Source organism: Sylvia atricapilla, unplaced genomic scaffold (assembly GCF_009819655.1).
Source record: "Sylvia atricapilla isolate bSylAtr1 unplaced genomic scaffold, bSylAtr1.pri scaffold_76_arrow_ctg1, whole genome shotgun sequence".
NCBI classification, from domain to species: domain Eukaryota; kingdom Metazoa; phylum Chordata; class Aves; order Passeriformes; family Sylviidae; genus Sylvia; species Sylvia atricapilla.
Genome location: NW_027077160.1, coordinates 78,233 through 85,538, shown reverse-complemented (window position 1 = coordinate 85,538; position 7,306 = coordinate 78,233).

The window sequence follows — 7,306 nt, the reverse complement described above, 5'->3', positions numbered from 1 at the left end:
CATCCCATAAATCTGTGTCAGATTCTGCTTCCGGGATGTTCTTCCGAGCTCCAAAGGATCCGCTGAACTTTGGGATCATCCCTTTCCCAGCTTTAGGGCTCTGCTCCCTTCTCCCAGTTCTCTCCATCCCTGATCTCCTCTCCCACCAAAACCCTTCTCTTTCCCACCCCATTTCCTGCTGCCAGCCATGGAGACATTCCCAGGGAATGGGAAATTCCTCAGGGAATGGACAATCCCTCCCACTGCACAGGGCTGCTCAGGGATGGGATAACGGGATGGGATCATGGGAATCAGATCATGGGATCCATGGGATCTGTGGGATGGGATAATGGGGTAATGGGATATGATGGGATAAATGGGATAGATGGGATAAATGGGATGAGATAATGGGATAATGGGATAATGGGATGGGATAATGGGATCCATGGGATGGAATCCATAAGATGGGATCCACAGGATGGGATCGATGGGATGGAATGGAATGGAATGGAATGGAATGGAATGGAATGGAATGGAATGGAATGGAATGGAATGGAATGGAATGGAATGGAATGGAATGGAATGGAATGAAATGGAATGGGATGGTCTCCTCTGGGATCACTGTCTGGAGATGGAATTGTGCCTCCCAAACATCGCTTCTCCCCCTTTCCCAAGAAAACCACTCCCGAGTGTCCCAGCCCTGGGTGACTTTGCTCTGGGGGCAGCTCCGAGCCCCCTGAGCCCAGAGCTCCGAGGGTCTGCGGCCCCAGGAGACGGCGTCCTTCCAACCTCAGGGAGCGGCTTTGGGCTGGCATTCCTCTGGCTCCACAGGAAACATTCCCAGAACCCAGCGGGACCCTCGCTGCTCCCTCCTGGCACAGGGGAACCAACCAGAGGCAGCCTTGGGAATAAAATCCCACCCTTGGGGCAACTCAATCCCGGAGTTCCCAACCCCAAATCCCTGCCAGGTCCAACATTCCGAGTCCCCTCAACCTTTGCTGCTCCCCAGGAGACGCCAAGGGGGGACAGGGAAGGGCTGGAATTTGGGACAGCATGTGGGGACGGCCCTGGGAATCCTCTCCTTTGGAATCCTCTGGGAAAAGGTGTGGAAAAGCAGGATCTGGGCCTGGCAGAGGTGCAGAGGGAGCAGTCGTGTTTGTTTGGGACACAGAGGAGGCCGGGAAGTTGTTTGGGTTTATTCCCATCACAAGAAGAGCCAAACCCAAAATATGTGGATGCCCCCGGGGTGTCCTTGAGGATTCCTCCCTAATTCAGGCAGGAATTCCAGGTTTGGGAATTGAAGGGCTGAACTGGCTGGGGGTGATTTTGTCAGCATTTTTTCAAGAAATTCTGGATTTTGACCCCAAACTCCAGCAGGAAGGTGAAGAGGAAAGTTCACACCTGCCCTTAGGGAGAAATCCATCAGGATTTGGGTTGGAAGGGACCTTAACAGAATAAATCCAGTTTCTTCCAGGAATGAAATTTTAAAACGCTTTTGGATTTTGGATTTTAAAACGGGTTTTGGATTGATTAAAGGCTCCTCAAAACCAGGAACAAAAAAATGCTCCTTAAACCCAGGATTCTGGTTTTTACTCAGGAATTCCACCCCGTTCCAAGGGCAGGGACACCTTCCACCACCCCAGGCCACTCCAAACCCAAACCCCAGCCCGGCATTGAACAATCCCAGGGATGAGATGGCCGCAGCTTCTCCAGCCCAGCTCAAATCCAGCTTTTCCCAGCAGCCGGTGTGGGCTTTTCCAGGAGGAGCCATGGTTTGGGATGGGCTGAGTCATCCCACAGAGCCCATCCCTGCGCTCGGTGGTGGGCCACAAACTGCGCTCCCGTTTCGGGGCTGTGGGAGGTGAGAGCTGAGCAGCCACAGCTGTGCCCGTGGGGATTTTGGGGAAGGGAACAAAACCCCTCTGGATCTCCGCGGCTCGGGATTAAAGCCCAAATCGCAATTTACTCCGGGATATTTTGTTCCCCAACCAGGAAATCCCGCCTGGTTCCTCAGGGATCACATTTCTGCCCCCTCCTGTGGATGTGGTGCACACCGTGATCCAAAATCCCTACCAGAACACCAGGATTGAGCTGCTCCAGTGGGTTTGGCTCTTCTCGTGATGGGAATAAACCCAAACAACTTCCCGGCCTCCTCTGTGTCCCAAACAAACCCGACTGCTCCCTCTGCACCTCTGCCAGGCCCAGATCCTGCTTTTCCACACCTTTTCCCAGAGGTTTCTGAAGGAGAGGATTCCCAGGTTCGTCCCCACACGCTGTGCCAAATTCCAGCCCTTCCCTGTCCCCCCTCGGCGTCTCTTGGGGAGCAGCAAAGGTTGAGGGGACTCGGGATGTTGGGCCTGGCAGGGATTTGGGGTGGGGAACTCCGGGATTGAGCTGCCCCAAGGGTGGGATTTTATTCCCAAGGCTGCCTCTGGTTGGTTCCCCTGTGCCAGGAGGGAGCAGCGAGGGCCCCGCTGGGTTCTGGGAATGTTTCCTGTGGAGCCAGAGGAATGCCAGCCCAAAGCCGCTCCCTGAGGTTGGAAGGACGCCGTCTCCTGGGGCCGCAGACCCTCGGAGCTCTGGGCTCAGGGGGCTCGGAGCTGCCCCCAGAGCAAAGTCACCCAGGGCTGGGACAGTCTGGGAGGGGTTTTCTTGGGAAAGAGGGAGAAGTGATGTTTGGGAGGCACAATTCCATCTCCAGACAGCGATCCCAGAGGAGACCATCCCATCCCATTCCATTCCATTCCATTCCATTCCATTCCATTCCATTCCATTCCATTCCATTCCATTCCATTCCATTCCATTCCATCTCATCCCATCCCATCCCATCCTATTCCATTATCCCATCGATCCTATCCAGTTATCCCATCCAATTATCCCATCCCATTACCCCATCTATCCCACTATCCCATTATCCCCGAGCAGCCCTGTGCAGTGGGAGGGATTGTCCATTCCCTGAGCAATTTCCCATTCCCTGGGAATGTCTCCATGGCTGGCAGCAGGAAATGGGGTGGGGAGGAAAAGGGTTTTGGTGGGAGAGGAGATCAGGGATGGAGAGAACCGGGAGAAGGGAGCAGAGCCCTAAAGCTCGGAAAGGGATGATCCCAAAGTTCAGCGCATCCTTTGGAGCTTGGGAGAACATTCTGGAAGCAGAATCACTTCTCTGCCATTTCCAATTGTCCAGAAACACTTCCCGAGCACTTCAGGATTTCTCCTGGCACAGGGATCTGCTCCTTGGCCTCAGGAATCCTCTCCAGGCTATGGAGCTCCAAAGGGAGCCCAAATCCATCCTCATGGATTGAATCCCATCACATTCCGGGTGGGGAAGCAAAGTGCTCTTGGAGCCGTGCCCGGCGGGAATGCCGCCGTTGGTTTTCCTACAGTGAACACCATGATCACTTTTCCATGGGAATTCCTGTTGGAAAGGATCAGTTTGTGCCCAGGGATTGCTGAAGGAGTGGAGGCACTTCCCCCAGTTGTGCTGGGAGCCCAGCAAGGTCCTGATCCAGCTGCTGCATCCCGGGAAACCTGAGCTCCCTCGGCTCCCGCCTTTTCCTTTCATCTCTCCTCCAGCTGCTTCTCCAAGCCTGGCTCAGCAGAAATCTCGGGATTAAATCCCTTTGGATGCTGTCTGGGCCGTGTTAACAGAAGTGGTTTCCCAGCTGGGCTTTTCCCACCCCGTTCCTGGGTCCAAAAAGGGCCAAATCCCACGTTTTAGAAGACGTGGAAGAAACTCCATGGTAGAAATGTGTGGCCTAATGTCCCTCCCTCTGCTCCATCCGTGTTTGTTTTCCGACCTCCGACTCCTGAATAAAAACCAGGATCCTGAGGAGTCTTTCATTAATCCAAAACTGGAACTTTTTAAATTCAGTTCCCCTCAGGAAATTTGGTTTATTTCATTTTGTGTTTGTGCACATCCAGGCTTGGAGATGGATCATCCTCAAGGTCTCTTCCAACCCTGGATGTGCCGTGATCTTCCCTTGCAACTCGAACTTCCCAAAAGCTGGGAATATACCAGAAAACTTGGAATCAATCTGATTTTTAGCTGAGGAATTAAAGCTGCCCCGAGCCTGGAAAAATCCCCCGGGAGTGAGTGGAGGGAAACGGATCCGCGGTGACCTTGAGACCTTCAAGTCCCAACTGGCTCTGGGTTTTATTTCCCACCGAGGCACCCGGAGCCCGGGCTGGGACAAACTGGAATTCCCTGTGTCCATTGTTTACTCACGGATCCGCCAGGCATGAGCTATTCCAAGACACAAAACCCCAGACGGAATTCCCGCCGTTATTCCAGAACAAAGCCCATTTCTCACGGATGAGATCCCCGTCTCTTTTTCAGGAGGCATCCAACCTATTTATTTTTATTTTTATTTATTTTGGAGATGGAGAGGAGCCTGTGCTAAATTTAAGGCCCAGACAGGAGTGAATTCACCATCCCAAAATCCCGAGCTTGGGTGTGCCCCAAAATTCCCAGTGCTGCTCCGGGGGTTTCTAACCGGGGGCAGCGGTAACGCGATATCCGCACGTGCCGGGAGCCGGATCCGCCGGGATATTCCGGGATACAAAGCTCGGGTTGTGGCTGTGGGATTCTGGGGTGGGCTCTGGGTTAAGGGATCCCTTCCCTGGCTGACGTCAGCGGGCTGGATCGATTTCCACTGCCCGAAATTCCACGTCTCGGAGGGGCTGAGGGACGGCTTGGAGGGTTTGCGTCATTCCCGCTGGGATAAAGATTGGAAAATAGCACCAAAAAAAATGCAGCCCTGCATTTCCCAGCTCCGGGATGAGGGGCACAAAGGGAAGGTGTCCATGGATGTCGGGATTTTATGAGCCTCAGGCTTGATTGGGTTTGGATAACTCCAAATCCGACCTGTGGGAATGTGAGGATAAATATCCTTTTTTCCCTTGGTTTTAGGATGATGGAGAGTGGATTGAGATTTGGGATTTGGGGAAGGAATTCCTGGCTGGAAGGGTGGGGAGGAGCTGGGATGGAATTCCCAGAGAAACTGTGGCAGCCCTTGGATGGGGGATGGCTGGGAGGGTTTGCGTCATTCCCGCTGGGATAGGGATTGGAAAATAGCACCAAAAAATTGCAGCCCTACATTTCCCAACTCTGGGATGAAGGACAAAAAGTGAATTTGTGGATTTTTGGATTTTAGGAACCTCAGGCTTGATTTGGTTTGGATAACTTCAGTGTGAGGATTAAATATCCTTTTTCCCTTGGTTTTATGGTGTTGGAGAGTGGATTGAGATTTGGGATTTGGGGAAGGAATTCCTGGCTGGGAGGGTGGGGAGGAGCTGGGATGGAATTCCCAGAGCAGCTGTGGCTGCCCCTGGATCCCTGGCAGTGCCCAAGCCCAGCCTGGATGGAGCTTGGAGCACCCTGGGACAGTGGGAATTGTCCCTGCCCATGGAATGGTGTGGGAATGGATGATCCTTAAATTCCTTCCATCCCAAACCATTCCCTGATTCCCAGGCCGGAGGTGACCCAGGCAGGGTCAGCTTGTTCTGGGAACAACCCTTGGATTGAGGGAGACCTCCAGATCCAGAAGTGGCTGGAAAGATTCTCCTCCCAGAGCGGGAATGACCCTGGGAAGAAATCCCAGTGCCAGGGAATCCCTGATGTCTGAGAAAAGCAGGATGAGCCGAGCTCAGCAGGAAAACCCAGTCCAAACAACAAGGACAGAGGTGGAAATTTGGGATCAGGGGATGTTGTGGATGGGGCAGGAGCACCAGGAGGGGCTCCTTGGGAACAAGGTGACCCCAAAATTATGGGATGGCTGGGAAGGCTCAGCTCGGGGGATTGGTGCTTAAGCCAGACCCAGGGAGAACAACTGGTGGGGATAACTTTAATGCCTCTTGTTTCCCAAAAATAAAGAAAATAAAATATGGAATGGCCTTTTCCAGCACGCACCCAGAGCTGCTGGCAGCTGTGTCCAAAAATCTCAACCTGGAATAGTCACAATTCAGAATATTCCCTGATGGCAGAACTGGGAGATCTCCAGAGCCATAAAATGTTATTTATTTTGCCTTTGATTCCTTTTTTCCTTCTCTTGGTTTCTGATGGAAAACCCCGGTTCACCTGCAGGGGGAAAAGGTGCAGGAGGCACCTGCCCGCCTCAGGTTTCCTTTCCCAGCATTTCCAGGTCATCCTGATCCCAGAGTCACAGAATTCCAGACTGGTTTGGGGTAGGAAAGGACCTCAAACACCATCTCCATCCCCACAGGAACCTTCCCCTATCCCAAAGCTGATCCAAGCCTTATCCTTGGGCGCTTCCAGGGGTGGGCCATCCCGTGAGTCCTGCTCCAGCCTCACCTTCTCCCAGCTCCCCTTGATCCCAAATGGAATTTTTTATCCCCTCTCAGTTTCCCACTGGCAGCCAGGTGGAGCCTCCCAAGCAGGATGTGAGCACTGTCGGTTGGAATCCCCGCGCCAACCTCATCCCCCAAAAAAACAAAACCCAAAAAATCTGTTTTCATCCAGACAAAAAAAAACCACCTCATCGCTCGTTTTATTTTATGGGTTTGTGGATGGGCACCGGCCTCGCTTTGGAACCCAACGGGAATTTCTGGGAAAAGCATCCAGCCGGGACAGTGAAACGCAGGGAGATATTTTTAGTGTGGCGTTTGTTTTTTGGTTTGGTTTTCTCTTTCCCTTCCCATAAATCATGAGGATGTGCCTTTGTCCGTGCTGAAAAGGTCAGGGCGTTTGAAAAGCCGGGAATTTTGGCCGTGCCGGAGGGATCGGCACCTCCTCCATCCTGGAAAAGGTGACGGAATCCCGAGTGGGGGGTCCCCACCGCTGGCTGGTGATTAACCAGCGGCTTTTTTTTTTTTTTTTTTTTTTTAGGGAAAAACAGCAGGAAATAAATCCCAGCTCCAGCCAGGTGATCCATGATTCCCCACCACACACAAAAAACCTCCGGTCCCTGGCAGGGAGGGAAAGCTTGGAAGGAAAACTGGAATTGCGACACTTTTTAAGGAGGCTGCGGTTTATCGGGAACATCTGTCCCCGCCTGAGCCGGGCTCTCGGCTTTACAAATCCCGGGTTAAGGGGGGAAAATCCAGGGATTGGCACCGGGAGCGGCGGTTCTGGGAAAGGCCGGCGGACCGGGAGTCCCGTTGGGTGGCGGAGCCGCTCCCGGTGAGCTCATCCCGGGCTCCCTTTACGGCCTCCCGGGGAAGGAGAGGCACTTTTAGGGAATGGTTTTAGGGAATGATTCACGGCCCTGTTTACGTGTCTGCCTTCGGAGGGGATAAATCACTGCTGGCAGCGCCGGGATCCGCCGGGAATTTCACTCGGGATCAAAATCCCGCGGCAGCAAAATTGGGA